Raw genomic sequence first — 20643 nt, 5'->3', positions numbered from 1 at the left:
TCTAACAGGAAAGCCTGTTTCCCCTTTGCTTTCTTGACCTGATCTGCTTGGCCAGCTGACCTGACCCATGCAACTAGAGGGCTGCATGCTAGATTAGGATAAAATATTCTAACTGGCCAACAGAAGTGACTAGCAACTACAAATTATATATTACATCAACAAAGAAAAGGATCTGGCAGAAAAATGTAGGCAGCAGCTGGGCAACAAGATGGCCCAGAAGAAACAGGTCAGTAAAATATTGCAGGGAAAACAACAGTAAAGTCACCAGACAGCATTGCTCTGTGGACAACAGAATGGAAACAAAGCATTAAAGCTTCACCATCCTCCTTAAGTCAGTGACATCATATTACATAAAAATTATGAGGTAATGTGGGTCATTTCATAATCCATGTTTAAAGTATGCTATTTCCCTTTGTTGTCAATCCACCTATTGATCATGATCTACTGCTACAGCTTGGACAGTTACAGCCTGAGTTGGCATTTAGAGAGTTCTAACTCTGCTAAAGACATAAGAAGTGATCAAAGATACCCCAGAAAAAAATACATCTTTTGCTTCTATCTGTTTTAGGGGTAAAAAAAAAAAAAAAAAGCACTGAGGAAATTATACACCCAAAAACTATGTTAAAAAATTAATGCTATCATGGTTCAAAAGTCAAGCTCTGAAGCCTTGAGAAGTAGCAGTTATAGAACTGAAATTAAACACTAAGATATAGCCTTTAACTATGTGACTAAATACTACTTATCCACACAGAATCCAGCTTCCTTTAGAAAGTGCATTAGTCATCAAGATGAGCAAGTGTCCAAAACCTTGCTTTCTCCACAATTATTCTCTGTCACTATGTCATACCTAATCAACACAATTCAAGCCTTGCTTTAGTAACTCCCAGGAGGAGAAAAATCAAGGAAGAGATGCAAAAATCATAACCATTCTTTAATTTTGGTTGCCTGATTTGAGATGCAAAGTGCCCTGAAAAAAACCTGGTCCCAGACAATATAAAGCACAGCTCCCAAAGGCCACATCATCATCACTTCAAAGCTTTAAATTTCCAAACACTCCTGGGCTTATGTGGTCTTAACAGTATTCTTTTAAACACGGCTTGTGTATAATAAACATCTAGATTGATGTAAATTAGGTTACAGTTATGCAAGAGATTTCTCAAAGTGCCATTCAGACCAGTGGGACTCCTCAGACAGTGACAGTGTGTCACCTTGCTGAATCAGTGCTTTTACACATGAAAAAAAAAATGGATAGCTCAACTTTCTCCTAAAGCACGCACTGAAACGTCTCAATATTAAGAACTGTATTTTACAAGGTTTCATTCATATGAAATCAACTGGAATTTCACTGAGCCTAGTTGCCGGTTTGGGAAAGCACTTTAGAACATTTACCCAATCCCATCACATATGTAAGGTTTACATAAGTACCTAAGTGTTATTCTCAACTGGAAATGAGATGGTTAAACAATTACCCTATTTAAGTTCAAACTGTACTACTAGCTAGGTTAGCAAAATAAAGGCTGCCAATAAATAACAGAGATAAGAAGTACACCATTCTATTAAAGTACTTTATATGTCTATGAGAAGCACTGCAACCTGACAGAACAATTTGCAATCTGAGACTCTACTTCTGGATCCTACAACTATGCTTCCTCAGATAATAGTTACACTTCCTCTTGCCTCACTTTCCTCATTTGTAACAATGATGTCTGACACCCTTTAGAGCATTGAAAAAAACCCCAACATTTGCTCTGCCTAACTTGCTACTTGTAACACATTAGGAAAGTAGCAAACCACCATGTGACTGCATTCACCTCTAGCCATCACGATTCCTTATGGACACGCAATGCCCTGAGAACACATTTCCAGACAAGCAGAACAAGTCACATAAACCTTTCCCTGATCTTGTTTACCTCTCCTTTATTGAGAAGTGGGAAAGCCACCACGCGTTCACCTACTCCCTCTTCACCCGCGTGTACAAGTGGAGATGAAAGGAAGAAAGCTCTGCCAGTTCTAAGCAGCTGACCATGAAAAGCAGCATTTTATAGTGTCAGAGATCCTCAATGAATGGAAATTAAATCACTATGATTGAGTACAGAGTTAAGGAAGGCTACCTGCAGATAGGCTGTTACAGATAGACTATGTCCACACTAGTAAATCAAGCAGTGCCAGGAATTATTCCCAGGAAACAGAATTCCCTCAGTCACAGACTGCTGAACTGTCAGACTGGCACAGCATTCTTCTAACGCAGGGCAGCTACAGGTCTCCCATGCAAATTTGAGGTATGGTTTTGGATTTAACACAGGCCAGGTGCCAGTCACAATCACTAGCTTGTACTCAGCTATCCCATTCTGGAAGGCAGGAGAGTTCAGTAGCATTGACAAGGGCCAATCCACAAGAGTTGGCTTCAGAACCAGAAAACAGCCTTGGGTGCATTTAATTAGCTGCAGAGAAGTGGTCATAGCCTCTCCAGGCTTCATCTGCTATTATTCCTAAAGGAATATTTTAAAAGTGGCAAATGCAACGATGAAGCATATAAGCATTGCCTGATCAGCACCACCTGACAAAAGTCACCTACGCACTGTAGCACACAAGAAGAAAATTAGAAATTAGTAGAGCTCATCTTAGCTTCTTCCTGTTTCCTCTGAGTAGGCAGACTTCGCATATGATCTACTAATTTCCACAGTCTCATTTATTTTCTCAGTTTAAAAAAAGACAAAATTTACACATTTAGAATACATTCTTACAGTAAGGCTACCCTCTACATGAATAATGTAGAATAGCGTAAGAGGCTGTGCTTCTGAGGGCTGATCATTTGGCAGTAAATATTTCAAATTACGGTTATTTAGAAATTATTTTTCTTCTAATTATTAGTCATTACCAAATTTGCTTCTGTAGACTAAAAATGTAATTACTGGTGAGTCTATTATGTTATCCTGGAGCTACAGCAATTTTGGCAAATACATTTTCACAATAGAGAACTGTGCAAAAAAACAACAGTAAAAACACATTTGACAACTGACAACACACAGCTATTCCATGTCATTAATCTTGAAACAAATCTGAAGTTTTTTTACATTTTCATCTATCTAGAAACGGTCCAGTTAAAGCTGCCCTTTTTATAATCTGATGCCTCTGACACCTTTGCTCTAATGTTAGAATGTGTAAGATGTCCCACAGAAAATGCATTATGCAAAACCCTTTTGCCACTGCTTAAGCATTCATGGTTTCAGTAAGGACAAACAATTTCATTTAACAGCCCTCTTGGGCATGGATCTAACTTGCTCTGACCATTTAAAATATGTATGTTACCTGTAAATCTTTACGTAAATCAACCGTTTTCTTGGAAAAGTGTTTTTATTGATTTTTATTGATTTACAAGGAAAACTTCATTATATGTTTTGGGTTTTATATATACATACATATATATATATATACATACATATATATATATAGTAGGCTGCACTGTATTATCTGACTTTTACAAAGCAAATATGAGGAAAACCATGCAGCACACCCAAATAAAAATGACATACTCGTCTAAGTAGATGAAAAATCATCAAAACCAAGCGAGGCACTTCTATTTTTTTCCAGGAGCCACACGCACACCGTACTGACACCGGCAGGTTCAAGAGTTGTGCACAAGCAGGAGCCTAAAGAAGCAGGTGACAGCAAGAAGCCAGCCCCACCCCGTGCCCCTGACCAGCGGCCCGGAGGGCCGGTCCAGGAGAGCCGAGGGGAGCCAGGCCACCTCCTGGGGACGGAACCCCGGCGGAAGCGCGGCCCCCGCACGCCGCCTCCGCGCCGGCACCACCGCCGACGGAGGAGCAGGAGGAGAAGTAAACCCCCCACGGGCGGCCCGACGGGCCACGGGACGCGGCCGAGAGCGCCCACCTGGGGCTGGCAGCGCTCCCGCCCCCGCTGCCCGCCCGCGGCTCCGGCGGCTCCACTGGGAGAGGGGGCGCCCGGCTCCGCGGTGCCCACGCAGCCTCCTCGGGGCGCCGGCCCCCGAACCGTCCTAGCCCACGGATACGGATCCTCGGGGCTGGAGCGGCTTCCTGGCCGCGGGATCCCGGCTGCGGCGAACCGGCATAACCGTGCGGCGCTCCCGGCGCAACTCTCTCCCCACTCCTGCCGCCCGTCCCGCCGGCCCCGCGGAGCTGCTCCCGCTGCTGCCCGGCAGCGCTCCTCGCCCCGGCTCGGCTCACCTCACGGCGCGGCCGGTGCCCTGCGGAGCCCGGCGCAGCACAAGCGCGGCCTGAACCCATCCCTCCGGGAAGTTTCCTGCCATCGCAGCAGCTGGGGGAAACAAAAGCTTCAGAGCCGGGAGCGGGAGGAGGAGGAAGAAGGGAAGCGCAAGCGGAGAAGTGAGAGGCATTGCTCGCCCGCCGCGCCGCTGCCCTCGGCTGCCGACTCCCGCGGAGGGCAGCCCGCTCAGCGCCGCCTCCCCATTGGCTTCGGCGGCGCCTCTGCTGCCCGAGCAGCGCCGCGGAAACGCCGGACTGAGGAGCAGGCAGGCGAGCCAGCGCCTCTCTCCCCTCCCTGCCTCCGTCCGTCCGTCCGTCCCTGCCCGGCGCCGGCAGCTCTCCCCGCACCGCGCGTCCCGCCGCCGCAGCGCCGCCGAGCCCCGCCCGCGCCGCGGCTCCGCCTCCCGGGGGCGCGCGCACGCTCGGGCCGAGCGGGTCCCACCGCCCCCGGTGCCCGTGGGCGCTCCCGATGGAGCGGCCCCGCCGACCCTCCGCTCCGCACCAGCGGGCAGCTCGGGCTGGGCTGGGCTGAGCCGCTCCGCAAGGCCACCCCTTCCAGTTCTCACCGCCCAGCGCCAGCACGCTGTTCCTGTAAAGTTGGAGGCGTGTCTTTAAAAACCGAGGTAAAAGATGCTGAAAAGCAGGATTAACAAATGCAGAGGAGCTCCAAGCTTCCTGCCGGGCAGGGACATAAATATGTTATGTGCTTGGTGGTACTGCAGTTCTTGTGTACATAAAGGGAAAATTAGTATATCTCTAAGAGTCACTTTATCACAGAGAGTTGTGCTAGATGATTTTTAAGGACTAGCCTTCACAAGCCTTTATGTCACAGCTAACTTGGTAAGGGGGAAGGTTTGCCAGACAGGATATAGTTAGCAACGTTAAGGTCGCATAGTACGTTGCATTGGCAGCCCTATCGCTTCCGAACTGGGATAGGGTGACTGCTGATGCTGAGAAGTGCAAGGCCATAAATTGTAGTTTCAAGCCAAAGTCTACATGGTTCCGGGTAGCTTTTTGTGGTTTTCAGTAGTTCTTTCAGTAATTATGTATTACTGACAAGACTCACTATATCATAACAAATAGCTGTACAAGGTTGTAAACTGATATGAAAACTCTGTATTGTATTACAAAACTTGATGTCTAAAATAAGGAAGAGTCTTTCAGAATCCCTTTTCCTGTTCAAAGTGCATTTGCCTGATTGCCAGCTAACAAGTCTCTACATCAGATCACAACTGCTCACAGTGAACTCAAACCATGAAAGAAGAGAATGAGGAAGCTTCTCATTCTCCCAAATGGATCTCTTAAGCATGCAGCTGATGGGATGCCAGCAGAATGCTAGCAGCTACATCCAATCAAAGCACTGATATTGCTTTGATTTTTGAGAAGTTCAGGTCTTGATTGAGTTCAGCAGCCACAAGGCTGAGAACTGCAAAGCTAATACAGAGAAAAAGCAATTCTTTATGACAGCTTTAAAAAATTCTTTACTGAGTAAAATTATTTCTTTATTCCTACATCTTGTGTAACAAGTGGGTGTGAGCACTTTTTTGGTTGTAATTTCCCATCAGAGAAAAATTGCTAAGTTCTGCTGCTCATTTGGAATGCATAAGGAAAAGAACCTGTGGACCTTATTTGTTTTGTGGGACGCACTCTGAACTCCTCCCATCTGAAATAGGCATAACTAACCAGTGAGAACCTGCTCCACTGGAGCTTCTGATTTGTTTTGCTGTGGCTGAATAAAGTTTTTCAAGGCTTTTTCTAGCATAGGGGAGGCATGATATATTGATTCAATTTGAAAATTCTCAGATATTATCACTGCACTCCATCTTGTGGAAGAGGCAACAATGTGTTTTTAAATGATCCTGTTGTGGTTTGTTTGAGTAATTAAACCTAACAATGTTTGGTTCTTACTGCCAAAGCAAGCAACTACATATAGCAGTGGATACAAGAAGTTGTTTAATTCTCAGTCTGCCTAATTGTACCCAATGGATTTGTGTAAATGTCCCTTGGTTTAGGTATGAGCTTCACATCTCCTCTTCCTTTGTTTTTGGAAGGAGCTTTAGGAAAGCATTTGGAGAGTCTAATTTGAAAAGAGAAACTAAAGCAGAAAAGAATCTGCTTTCTAGGTGAAGTTGCCAAGGAGCACCCAGATTTGTGAGAGATTTGGGGATGATGATCTGTGGGGATGTGGCTGGGGTGAAGACTCTGCCAAGCAGGACTGTGTAGGGAGCTGACTGCTTGGGGTTTTGGTTTGTGTGGGTTTGCTGGGTTTTTGTTACCCCTATATGACTCACAATAATCTAGTTGTATCTGGACAATATTGGGGATTACTATCTGTCTTACCAATAAAAAAGAAACAAATGATGAGGTTCTCTCTGTCCTTCTGAAACTGCCTTTCATGGTTTGTGACCTTTTTCTCCTTGATGTTCAGTGCTGCTTTGGGAAATCAAAATAGATGTTGAGGCAACAGCTATGAACCATAGCAAGGGCATAGTCATATGTGTTTGTGTCTGGCCAGGTTCAGAGAAAATTGAGAAACTTATCTGGATTCACTGCTATGGAAGGGTTAACCTTATAATAGTTACTCAGGACAAGCTTGAAGATAAAGCCATTTAACCTTAATGAATAACTTAAAATACAAAGGGCTAGTTATTCCAGCTGTTCCTTGGATGGAAACAAAAAGGTTTTCTCGAGAAAAGACTAGAAAAGCTTAGTCATTCAGACCCAAAGAAACAGGGAAAAACAGGAAGAAGTTAGGAAGAAATTCTTTTGTGCAAATGAGGATCTTCCGAATTACCTCACCCCAGAAGTAGATTTCACAGGGAGACTGAATTTAATTAGCAGTCATAAACTGTGATTTTCTTTTTCTCTTTTTTTCCCCAGAATTCTCCTCTCTCTTGCAGTAACAGAAAAGTATGCACCTCTGTCTGTTGTGGTGTGGAACAGCAGTGCTGAATGAAGCACTGGCCTTTTCTGTTTCATTTACCAGGGAGAGCCTTGGACAACTTGCTGATTGCTGGTATGTCCTACTGCTCCAAACTGTGCTAAGTCTGGTAAAATAGAAATGATCTAAGTAATGCCTCAGTGTAAACAAGGCCTTGAAGGTGGAATGTCTCTTTCTGTCTACTATTCTAACACTGGTCTCATTAGTTCCTGATGTAATAGTAAAGGCAGGGAATCATCGCTGACTGCTGTATTTGTTAGCCTTTTCCAGATTCTTTGGTCATCTTCCTAGAGCAATGACTCATCACTTCATCATTGCACTGATTACATTAAATTGTTATTATTATTACAATATAAGTAACATAATGCCTATGTTAATTCACTTTGTGTGGAACTGTCAGAATTCCTGAAACAGTCCTCAATTGAAAGCATCCTACATGAACATTTTGGCATTACTTACACTCCTTCTAATTATTCTATTCATATTTATTATATTTAATTCTGTTCAGTGATGGGTTTTGATATAGTATGCGAAAACTCGGAGCAAATGGTCAGACCGTTTTGTGAAACCATTAGTCTCATTTGAAGGGAAATCAGGACATAACATGACTGCTCTTTCTCTTAAAGAGGCCAAAGAGTAATGTTGGGGCAGACTTGAAATGGAAGAAAAATGAAGAGTCTGCTTTTTAAAACCATTAAACACAGATGATAAAATGACGCAGTTAGGGTTTTGGTGGTTTTTTTTTCTAACAGTAGCAAGAAAAAATGCAGATGAACAGAACAAATGTCAGATGTTGAAAGATTTTATATTTGCACTTATTTTATTAAGCAGTTAGTTGTATACAATCCCAATAGAGTCTTGAGTTTCAAGGCTGACTCTGAACTCTGTGCCCTGGAGAAAAGAAAGATTTCAAAATGTAGTTTCTGGTATATCCAACATAAAAAAACACCCTTATCATCTTTTTTGCTTGTTTTTTGTAATAGAGTGAATTTGAAGATATGAAAAACCACAGCATAGTGTAACAATGAAGGAACAGTACCAAGATCTGACCTTGGCGCATTTATTCATGTGCTTGAAGTTACACAAGTCTTTTGCTCTGTTTACCACAGTAACTAGCATGAGGTAAGAAAGACTGGGTGAGTTAAGGACCAGAGTGAAAAAACAGGCTGCTATTTTGAAACAGAAATTTATGACACTGATCTGAGCATTTGTACAGAAGGCTGGCGACTTGGAGCTGAGTTTGAAATGTAGCATGAAAATGCTTTCACACCTTTCTCTAGAAAAATAAAATCCATGGTGCACATGTTTGCAGTGCAGCAAATATCAACTAGTCATTTGCTCACAGCTTCAGTTCTTTGTTTTCTATCCTGTTTTCATTCTGAGGGTAAGAGAGAAAGAGAAATCATGTCAGCAAAATTTGTGCCATTGCCAAGCAAATATGAGATAATTTAATATATAATTTCAAGTATTGGCGCGCGTTCAGTCTCTCTTATACTCTTTTGGCCATCTGACTGCTATTGAAGTAATATGTCTTTTATTTCTCATAACAAAGATGAAAAGATGGTCAACAAACCTCATAAATTCACCTGCCTCTCAAAGGCCATTTGCTGCTTCAGTTGCTACTGTTTGCCTTTGAAGCAAGATAAACGAGCTCTACTGCATCTCTGCACTGTTCACATCAATACGAAAAAATGTTTTGGGAAAATTCAGCATTCAGTTTCCACTCTATAAGACCCTAAAGTGTCTGGATCTTCAGCAATTATAATCATTTAGGAAGCTTGTGGAAGTGGAGGACATGGCACAGAGTTGTCTCCAATGTGATATTTTGCTCCTAAAGCTCAGTTCTGAGAACCATGCATCTTCAACCCATGTCCCAGTTTTAAGAAATGGAGAAGACTTCTAACACTTCTCTTCATTTGGACTCTCACATAATAGAACCAACCAACCTCCCCTTGTAGTTAACATGCTGGACATTTCCTGGTATTTCTGATCTTGGCAGGGAGGCTATGTCCAGTATTACCGAAATTGATACACTCTTTTTAATATGACATTTGTTTCATTTTGTTCGGTAATCCAGGAACCAGGGGCAAAAAAATCTTGATGCATAGGTTTCCTAGAGAGGAACAGTAAACTTCTTCCCCCACTCTCTGCCCTTCCCTCCTCCCAGTTTAATGTTTCTTGTGCTTCCATGCAGAGACGGTAATAAAAGAAGTGTAGTCCTGCCCCTTCCCAATCCCAGCTGTACCTGGTTTTGGAATTTTGCTATTCTGTCACATTCAGCTTCATATCTACTCCAGTTACTTGATACAATTTTCAGTAGAATCTTTGTGGTACATATTGGTATCTTTGTTTTCAAAATTATTTTTACTGATAACGTAGGAATTAAAATTAAAATTAAGTCTTTATTTTTCAGCAAATGCTTTGGGATCCTTACATTATAGTCTAGTGAAACTAGCCGGAATGGCTTTTCAATGTCTTAACGCAGGAAATTATCTACAGTGCATCATCTGAACGTGTCCAGTGTTTTCTGCAACTACACTCTCTAAGAAGAGGATAACACAACAGGACTTTTGCCACAAGCACCTTTCTTTTGTGATGTCACAAATTTGGTAAGGCAAAATCTAATTCTGTGCATCTTGTTAGAACTGTAGCCATTCATTAATCAGCAAATTTGACTTTTAATAGATGCTGTAAATCAAGATGGACAACATAGATGGTATTTATTAGAAAATTACGAAAAGTCCCTATAATAATACAGGTTTCTGAACTGCTAACCAATGACAAATGCTTCACAGATCCTCCAATTAAATAAAAACAATGGTGAAAAACTCATCATTAAAAGAGAGCATTACCTTAAGTAAGGTAAACCATTTACCACTGAGATATATCTGTGTTGGAATCCCCTTCTATGAATGAACAATTAACTTCAGCAAAGAATGAACATGAAATAATGAGTTTAAAACAAAATTTTCTGTTCAGTCAATTTAATAAGAATATAAAAATTTTACTGTGGTGTTGCACATAATTTTCAGTTCTCTCTTTAAAAAGGTTACTACCCTATTTTAACTACACCTGAGATTAGGTAAGTTTTCGAATTCTTTTTAAGTACCCTTTGTCCTAAATATTCCTTACTATTTTTAGAACAGCACTAGTAACTTAACAGTGACTTTCACCTGTGGAGGCCTTTACAATTCACACTCCTCAGAGAGAATGAAGATGTCTAAGAACATACATGAACATGGGAAATGCCCCACTGGGTTGGACTGTGGATCTTTTTTTTGTCTCAGACAGGGGTAAGAGACCCTGGTGCACATCAGGTATTTTGTGTGTACATCAAATGAGGAGGGTGCCATCTCTCCTCCAGAAATGCTCATTGAACTTCTAGCTGCACTTTTTCCTCTGAACTTTTTATTTATACACTCCCTAACCAAGGCCCTTTCCAGTTGCAGGGTCTCCTCATCAACGGCTTCCAGGCCCTGCCCATGTTGGTTGTTAACATCACCAAAAGAAGTAAGCTTGATGGGGGGATCCTGGTGACAGTGGGACCTGTGTCCTTTCATTTCATCATCCTTCCACACCTCCAGGCAGAGCATCACTGGGCAGCATCCACCTGCTCCTTGGTTAATCTTCGAGAAGCAACGGGTGATGTCAGGGCTTCTCTGCTTCATGCCCTCCTCCAGTTCCCTATCTGTGTATTTCTAGTTCTGTAACTCTTCCCTTTCTATCATTTGTTGTTCACTGCTGTTCAATTTTTTCTCCTTGTTTTCATTACCTATAGCCCTCTCCCTCCCTAGGGGGCCTTCAAGGTTTTGCTAATACATACCTAAACAGAAAAACAAATAGAAACAGCAGCAGTAGGAGAAACTATTCATAGAGTGCACACAAGCTTGGCCACCTTCTTCAAACCATGTTCTTTGTACTCCTGTAGCTTCCATGGCTCTTATGAAGATAAATCGTTGCTTAGTCCTTTCACTATCCATTTTTTGGATTTTTTGTATGTGAACTTATCCAATTCTTGTCTGAACCTACTGTTGGGATCTGCTGCCACAACCTCTTTCAGCAGCAAGTCTAAAAATACACTAGCCACTGTTTAAAGTAATGTGTTATTTTTATCTGTTTTAATTTAATTCCACCAAATAAGCCAAAATTGTAATGTGGTGAAAAATGGTTCTATATTCATCTTTTCAGCCACCTCTGTGATTTCATAAACAAGTCTTGCCACAGTGCTCTCCTAGTTGATAATTTTTTAGTCTGATCTCATAAGACAGCCGCTACCTTTAATCCCTTTAATAATTGCAATTGTTTGCTATGTATCTTCCCTAACTTTTATCAGGTCCTATTCCAGGACCAAAACTGTAGAGCATTCAAAATGTGGATACAATAGAGTTGCATTAGAGGTAAGGCAAAATGATGCTTTCTCACTACCATTTCAGATTATGCCAAACACTGGGTTTTGCCTCTTGTTTGACAAACTCATGCAGGGATTTCAGAGAATTTCAGTCTCAAGAACTTTAACATTTCTGAGCTGTATCTGGTCATTAGATCTGGAAGTGCTTTGTGACAATTTGTGTGCTTCAGAGAAAGCTAATTAAATACTGTTGTTAAATTTTAGAAGCAATGTTAACCAGAATTTCATTCTGAATCCCATAAACGATTACTTTTTACCATTTTTCATATCATCCATGAATATGTCTATTGGTCCCAGTGCTGTAGGTCTTCCAAAGGAACAGCTCTACTTGGAGTGAAGTGGAATTCTAGTTTAAATAAGCTCAAATGTATCTTTGGTATAAGGCAGACAAGGTGAAAACACTGTAGATCTTAGCTAGGAAGACAGCAGAGAGAGCAAATTGGAATTATTTTTGGATCAGTACCTGAGTCCTGTGATAGAAAAGCCAGCTGCTTCTTCTGTGGTTGATGATCTCCATGCTGAGTGTAGAAGAAGGAGGGGAATAAGTGCTCCTTAAACATCATTGAAATTTTCATAGGTTTTGGGTTTTTTCTTAATTTCTAAATTTTCAATGCCCAAATACCAAAAGTGAACAATTAAAGGTTTTTATCAGAGACTTTATGACTTTGAGCTGTTTGTGTGTGTATGTGTGCAGACATCCCGTACATGATGCACTCTTTGACTTGAAGGTCTTGCAGTCAAACAAACTGGGTGAGGAAAGAAATTTGTTCGTATCCATTTTACATAGAGGTGTAATGGCTCTCTAGCAATCAGACATTTTGCATATTACATTTTGCTTAGCACATTAGTTCTTACCTATTCAATATCCACATGAAACAGTAATGTATGACACCTGTAAAGGCAATTGCAGAAACAGACAGCAGGCTATTCTTTTATAAGGTTCTTTGCTGGTTTAGTTTTGTATTTTAAAAATCTAGATATTTTAAATTCATTTTATAGGAAATAAAAGAAGGTGCTACCTGTTGGGTTTTTTTAGGGGGAAATGTAAAATATCCAAAGAATAAGTAAAATGTCCATTTAAAAATGAAGAATTTCACACCATTCTATTCTTACGAATGCTGATTACTGGGGAGGAAAGGGTTGTTAATGTCAAATCTCTATGTCCTTTTAGAGCAACTCTGTTATTAAAAGGAGACATGTTTGAAGAGTGAACCTTTTGCTAATGATGAGCATCCCCTTTCCATTTTGCCTTCAAATGGAAGATCTGTTTTGTGTTTTTTTTTAAATTCAGGGAGGAGGTGGTTACAGCAAAGTTGTGCTTTAACTGAAAAATTTGATAAAGCCATCCTTTTTTTCAATTTCAGATCATGTTTACTGAAGCATGTTTCTCCTGATTGCTCTATATAAAGTCCTTTCTAATGTTATGATTGATGCCTCTAAATACACAGGCAGTGAGATGGCAATCACCAAGAAGGGAGAAAAGACATGAATAAATTTAGAGTTGAAATTCAGAACGTTTCTAATCATCAGAAGAATCAGGTTCTGGAACAGTTTTTCAACAGAAATCATGGTGGGATGAACTCTTTTCTGTACAAGATGACATCTGTGATTTCCGGCTCTGCCAATTTAATCAGAAGACTGTAACACAGCCTGGAGTCTTTATTTCTTGTGCAGAACAAAGAAAAAAGAAAAAAAGTCTGAATTCCCCAGTCTGGGCATCCTACTGTCTATGTGGGGACATAGCTACAGCTCTGTTCTAGGGATTAAAAGGAGAAAAACCACATTCTGCTCTGCTGCACCTTGCCTGTGCAGGCAGTGAGCTGTTACTGAGCTGTGGAGTTATGTTAAATAACTTTTGTGAAAGCATCTGTGGAAGTTTTAGACATGACTGCTTTTCTGCTGGAGGGCACTGTCATCAGAGATGAGCTGGTAGAAATGCTCATACAAGTGTTTCTTATTTTCTTCAGCAAAAGGTCAGCCAAGATTAGCTCCAGATATGTTAAACAATAGGTTAAATGACGCCAGCTGACTTTGTGCAGAAGCAGATTAGGAGTGCCCACAAAGGCCATTCCACAACTGAGCTCTAGAGGCAAATGAACTCAGGAAGCAAAAACAACAGCTTCTGCCATTTCTTTGGTGACTGACACAGCTCAGTGGCTGTATCTATGCAACCAGTTATTTCTGCTGCAGTCTGAATTATAGTCTCCATACAGTGAGGACCTTTGAAGTATCAGGCTTGTAACATGTCTGGACAAGTTGAAAACACTTTGTTTCCAGATTTATGCATTCTCAGATGTTTTCCTGTGGTGCACTGGGAAATGCCTGATGGAGGGAAAAATCAATGGACAATACGGACTTGTGCTTGCTTTCATGCTGCCTTGATGCCCCTTTCTTCTTGGCCTGTTTGGATGGCTCTGTACCACACCGCTGGGCCTTGCAAGTGCTGAAATGCTGGTGAGTGGGTGTTTGACACCTTGACTAATGAATATCTCATTCTGGCGAATCACTCACAAAGCTACCACAGAGCTTTAGCATGGCACTCACACTGGCACATTTTAGACCAGTGTCTTCTTTCTAAGGGTGATCAGTAGGTGCTTACAGGAGCAGTGTAAAAAACATGTACCAAATTAAATGTACTCTGCTTTCCAGCCGTGAGTGACTTATGGACTTCCTAAATCACTTGTTCTTCCTAGGTGTTACATCCCAAATGCTGTGTTTAACAACTACACATTAACTTGTACTTCAGCATTGCTTTTTGGGGTGCTTTTTTTACTTCTTTTTTAATCTACTTATATTTTTAACCTCCATAACATCTCAATGAGTTCCACAATTTAATTATACATTAAAAAAAGAACTGACTGGCTTGCAGGACTTACAGTGCACTGTAGCTACGCATTCCTCAAAGCCTATTTGCCATTTTAGTGCCCTTGTTGCAAAGTTCCAGCCTACAGGGACACATACAGAAGCTAGAAATGGAAAAGATCTATTATATCATAGTGTTAGCTCCAGCCTTAATAGAAAATGTTTCAGTCACAGCTTGACATGATAACATCAGTGTACTTTAAAGATACAGCAGGTCTCCGAACAGTCTGCAGGGTGTGAAAACAAAATGACTTCTACAGCCTCCAGGGTGTTTTTCCTCGACAGAATGAGCAGGACAGGATTCATGCTAGAGCTACTGTGAACATCTCTTATGGAATTGTCGTTTTCCTGGCAATTTTAGTTCTAGAGGTATATCCTATCCTTCAACAATTGCTAGACTAAAACTGTGTGCATTTCCTTTTATTTGTAATACAGAGATCACCTCGTTGTATTAATAAGCCAAGGTTTGTAAGTATCTTCATGGGGAATACAGTTGGTTTTCCATACCGTAAACACTGTTTAAAGAAGAGGCATCAAATGGTTGAAAGTTTACCATAAATAGTCAGTCCAGAAGTAGAGCTCAGTCTTAAACATGAAGGTCATCTTCTAAGGATTATACAGGATTGTCTCTCACTTGAAATTTTTTGATCAATAGTGAGTTTGTTCTTTTTTCCCCAAAGCTTCTTCTCTATTTCAAAGAAATAGGAAATTAAGGAAGCATTTACATCACTTTATTTTAAATCACATTAAAGCATCACAGTGGTCATGTCTAAAATTATATAAAGTGTGAAATAAGAAAAAAGGAAGAACTCAGAATAAGCATAAACTGTTGAAAAACACAATTTCCTCTGGAATAATTCAAAAGAAATAAAGATCAGTTAGTTTAAACAAAAACCCTTTTGGTTATCTACCGAGGGCTTTTCCTAACAAACAACACCACCACCCCCACCACTGCAGATTTATGTAATTCTTTTATTTAGTGGCAATTGAAAGTGGTATACAGATGATATATGGGAATATTTCATACATCTTTAAAAAGCAATCTCTTCCTGAGTAGAAAAATTGTAACTATTCTCTGTAAACAGTAGTATAGTGTATGTTGGAGTAGCAGGATTGGTTTCTCAATATCTCTGTAGTTCTATCTATAGGCAAAATATATGAGCTACTGTCTGTTTTCCTCTTTTCAAAAAATGATAACAAACAAATGCTGAAGAAAATGCCTAACTGTATGCTAGAAAACCTTCCTCTAAACCAGTCCTCAATATCTGATTAAGATAGCATGGATTTTACATTAACCTAGCTTTTTTTTTTTCTGAAAGAGAAAAAATATATTACCTTTTTTTTTTACTCAAGAAGTTTTAAATCCTCCAGCCCTGCTAGTAGATGCAAAGTTTTATTTCTGTCTTTTATAAATGGAAATGTCTAAACCTTATGATTGTAGAAAAAATATTATAAATCTGCATCAAAGGAACAGTAATTGTAAATCAAATAAACCCTAAAAAACCCATACTTCTTTTAAAATTCCTTGATGCTTGAGGGCAGTAATATGATTCTTGGCAACTGGGACAAAAGACTTTTCTGTGCTTGGGACTGATAATATTCTAATTCCTACCTCTTTGTAGCCATTTGTTGTAATGATATATAACTTAGATTGCGTTTTAGCCTCACTCTGCATTCCAACAAACTCATACAGATTAGGTGACTCCAAAGTGAAAATGTTATTTATTTTCAAAGGTATGTCCTTTTTCCCAAAGTGCCCTCAATTCATAGGAACATTCAGTGGTATGCTGAACAAGGACACCAAGCTTTTATAACAGATGAAATTTTGTAAAATTCAGTAATTCATCACATCACCTGCCTGAGTATATTTTAACCTAAATAGAGTTGAAATGTCATACACATTTTAATTAGCAGACTATATACTATTGGTAGATTTTAAATCAGGTACAGGTTTATAATATCTGAGAGTATATGTAGCAAGAACAAATTGCCAATCTGTACTTGGCTGAACGCAAAATTAGCAAAATTTGGTGCAGGGCAGTTACGTAAAAGACTTCAGTTCTATTGACCCAGATCTCAAAGCTCACCTTAGGCTTTTTATAGGAGTTTTAACCATTATAAGTGGCTATGATTTATATACATTTCTAACTGAAGCAGGTTTTCCAGACTGCACATCCATGGAGTCCACCTATGAGGCATATGGGGACTGTGGAGCGAATAAGATGCAAGCAGCATTGGCTTTGGGGAACAAATGGATTCTTAGTGAACCACTAGCATCACCTCAGTAAGTTTTGGAAGTCTGTTCAAAGCTGCCCTTCTCTGTCCCCACTGAGAATTCGCACAATTAAAAGTAGCATAACGGTTTTATTCAATATTCCTTTTCCTTTTTTTTTTTCTATGATACTCAACATTAATTTTCACTGTAATTCTGTTCCAGGTGTTTGTGCTCTACAAAAGGTTTTTGTTTCCAAGTACATGTTCTGCTACAGTAATTATCCATCCTGCACTGTAATTCGAGCCTGAAAGTTGATTTATTCTCCATGTGCTCTTTGTAGAATTCAATGTGTCACCTTTGTAACTGACTTACATCTGACAACGCTGATCTAAACAGTTGCAGAAATGTCTCATTGCCTTCGCAGTTACGAGCCCAATTAACTTGTCAACATTTTCCAGTAGTTATTTACTACAGATTTACCACATTTCTAATCAGCTACAGAAGTGGGAGAAAGAAAGACAATTAGTGTAGGGAGTGTCTTTCCTTGCAGTTTTCTAGTAACAAGTGTAACTGGACCCTCATTTCACAAGTATTTTAGGATATATAGGAGTTGGAAACGGTGATGGGTCATAAAATCACAAAGAGGGTTGTTCACTGAATGTGATGTGACTCCAAAGCCTACTGAAATTAGTTTTGTACTAATAATTTTTTCATCTACAGACACATTTAAAAATGAGATTACCCCATCTGTCTTAGCATACTTCATATGCCATTTCATATGCAGTTTGCTTCCTAAAGACCAGCTTCTGCTGTCTCTGTTCCTCATATGCTGAGAACACCACAGCTGCATGGAGAAGGTGAAAATTCAGAACAAAATGAGAACACTGGCCATTGTTCTGATAGCATTAATCCCTTTCATAATTTGCTTCTTTGTGTGTATGCTGTATCACCCAAACTAAATTTCTCCTAGGGAAGTATCACAGTGAAAGTTGTGTGATTTAAATATAGCCAGAGACAGCAAGGTGCCTTGCTAAGGGCAGGTCACTGTGCATTGCACTTTCTGGAGTTGTTGAAAGGTGCAAAGATCAGAAGCTGACACCTTCACAATAAACACTGTCTTCGAAACACCTTAATTCTTTTATGAGACTACAAGCAACTACTCTCTTTGAGAGGGCACTGCCCTCACACTTTTTCTTCAGCATGGCCTTCTGGCGGTGTGGCAGGAGGCAGTGGCTTTGGTGGTGGCTGCTGGAGGTTCCCAGCAGCCTTTTCCAGGCCTTCATCCCCATCATCAGCTGCTAGTGACATGACGGTACCATGGTGGTGGTGGTGCTGGGAGGAATTGTACAATCCATTCTCTGTCAGGGTACATCATAACCTGCCATGTTTAAAAGGTTCAGCACTCTTTGACAAAAGGTTTCCCTGTGAATGTGTTTAGTATCAAACCTTGCTGGGGTGAGAGGAGATGCTTTTAGGTCTGGGAAAATACGTATTGTGTTCAAAAACAAAATCATGATGATCTGTCCTTAGATAGTTCAAGTTGTAATTCTGGTTTTAAGATACCCAAGGGATATAGGTAATGAATATAAAACTAAAGTTGTTTCTTTTCCAAGAGGGTGCTCTGTCTGAATGGAAACCATGGTAAGTAGGGTTACCATGCTGGTACCTTGCTCCTGAGTGATAAAAATGCACATAGAGTAGGTTTTGTTCTTAGTAACAAGGCCTAATCAACTGAGTTTTCAAATAGCTCCCTCCAGCCCTCCATTGCAACTGCCATGCTTGTCCCATGCAGTATGTATGCCCAGGCTTCATGCTTTCATGTTCACTAATCCTTCAGGCATGCAGTAAGCAGCACAAAATACCTTTCACACAAAAGAAAACAATTTGTTCTTGTTTGTCATTGCTTTATTAGAATATACAACTAAGATCCCCTTCCCTGCAGAGTTGTCGTGAAGTATGACTCATCCTTGCCCAACATGTTGGATGTTCACTTTAATTAGAATATGTGCATCTAAAGATTTTTGTAAACACTTGCTGTTAATAGCAGATTACTCCCCGGTATACAATGGGAAGTATAAGCAATTTTAATACATTTAATATAAACTGTATATTTTAAGTCATGTTAGGGCAGCGCACTGACAGAAATTAATTAGGGAAATTCTCTCATTAGCGTACATTGGCTGCCATACAAATCACGCTGGCATGAAAAATTGGAATAATGCAAATTGTACTCCACAGTGATGATAAAATATTTTCTAAACACTAAATATTATTATACAAATCTTTGATATCTATCCTGTGTGGCAAATCTGGATGAAGATCCAGTTTATATAATAATGAGTGAAAACAGATAAAGTATTGCTACTTTCTAGTTGCTAATGGTACGTGTGAAATAGGCTAACCTTCATAGAATCATAGAATAGTTTGGGTTGGAAGGGACCTTTAAAGGTAATTTTTTCCAACCCCTTTGCTATGAGCAGGGACATCTTCAACTGGATCGGGTTGCTCAGAGCCCCACCCAAGCTGACCTTCAATGTTTCCAGGGATGAGGCATCTGCCACCTCTCTGGGCAACCAGGGTTTCACCACTCCTGTCATACAAAAATTATTCCTTATATCTAGTCTACATCAAACCTCTTTAAAGTCATTTCCTTTTGTCTTATCACCATCTGCCTGTGTAAAAAAATCTGTCCCCCTCTTTCTTACAGGCCCTCTGACTGTATTGATAGGCACCTGTAAGGTCTTCCTAGAGCCTTCTCTTCTCCGGGCTGAACAACTCAATTCTCTCATTAAGTAATGAGGCTCCAGCACTCTGATCTTTGTGGCCCTTCTCTGGACCCACTCTAACAGGTCAATGTCTTTCCTGTCCCGTGGACGCCAGAGCTGGATTCAGTACTCCAGGTGGGGTCTCACCAGATTGGAGTAGAGGGGCAGAATCTCCTTCCTTGACCTGCTGAACACGTTTCCTTCTCATTTCACATACAAATGTTTTCCTCAGTGCAGGCAGGTGAAATACCTTTATACTTAGTGGGATCTAACCAACCCATGTAACAATGCCAGCATTTGACAAAGCACAAATTGATGATCCAGAGATTTTACAATTTCTCTCTGGGGAGATTGTAAAAAAGATTGCCTTTCCAAACGTAGCTTAGCACACTTGAGTAAGCTTAGACTGTTCTCAAAATTTAATAAGAGAATGATAATACTGTGTGTTTATGTGTACATGTCTTTCTCCGTTGTGCAGTAATAAATCATATTTGTCTGTAAGCAACTTATCCTTTTTCTGTTTTAAATTTCAGTGTCATTCACTGACTCAGGATGTCAGAGATTTCATTATGTACCATAATGCTGTATTGCTATGTGTTAAAAAGAAGGCTCTAGGGTATGAGACTAATTGACTATTAAAATAATCTATACTTTGTGTTCTCACATCGTCAGATCAATAGCACATGATTTGAGCATTATCATGCCTTTTACGTCTCAGAAGTCTTCACAGGGTGCCACTTCACACTTTCACAGAAGAGTATATTTCAGTATTTTTATCTGTCAGCCAAAAAAATCCCTGAACACCAGAATCTTAACTGAACTAGTCTTATTTCTGAGAAATTCATAGACACCTTAATCTTATTGTGGATATTTTTGATCTCATGCATCATTTCTGTTGGTGGAAACCTGACCATTTATGTAAATAAGTATTCACATATCTAAGCTGCAGGATCAGGAACTTGAAGGTCTAGCTCATTCCATTTACTTGATGTGGATAACAGTGTACCCCTGCACTGACACAGGCTGGACTTCACCAGTTCTCCCACAGTCCTCTTGTGGCAGGTCAGAATTTTTTGGCTTTCTTTTGTCGTTGATCTGAACTTAAGATGAACATCTACCAGAAAGAAAATGTGCATATGTCACAGGACTATCAGAGAGTCTTCCTGGAGTGATTTAAGTGATATAATGACAACAATTTGGTGTATGCT

At 40.3% G+C, this 20643-nt stretch overlaps 1 protein-coding gene and 1 long non-coding RNA gene across 3 annotated transcripts in view; one reads left to right on the top strand and one right to left on the bottom strand.

Moving 5' to 3' along the window:
• The window catches only part of GPR63 (G protein-coupled receptor 63), a 34579-nt gene extending 29993 nt beyond the window's left edge, over positions 1-4586 (bottom strand). Inside the window, exon 1 of the mRNA XM_027724748.2 lies at positions 4206-4586. The gene's annotated coding sequence lies outside the window, so the exon portion shown is untranslated. The remainder of the gene's footprint in view (positions 1-4205) is intronic.
• An 87-nt stretch (positions 4587-4673) lies between these two features.
• LOC113989842 lies at positions 4674-12505 on the top strand. 2 transcript variants are annotated; one of them, XR_005567072.1, is made up of 5 exons: positions 4674-4867; positions 7125-7260; positions 8169-8307; positions 9599-10478; positions 10629-12505. It is a non-coding gene; the product is annotated as an uncharacterized LOC113989842 (long non-coding RNA). The 2 variants fall into 2 exon arrangements; XR_005567071.1 differs by having other exon boundaries at positions 9599-12505.
• The last annotated feature ends 8138 nt before the right edge of the window (positions 12506-20643 follow it).

This window comes from Pipra filicauda, unplaced genomic scaffold (genome assembly GCF_003945595.2).
Source record: "Pipra filicauda isolate LSUMZ 115617 unplaced genomic scaffold, ASM394559v2 scaffold128_size5466820_pilon, whole genome shotgun sequence".
NCBI lineage: Eukaryota > Metazoa > Chordata > Aves > Passeriformes > Pipridae > Pipra > Pipra filicauda.
Note: the sequence above shows the minus strand (reverse complement) of the source record. Positions and strands in the feature narration are given on the sequence as shown.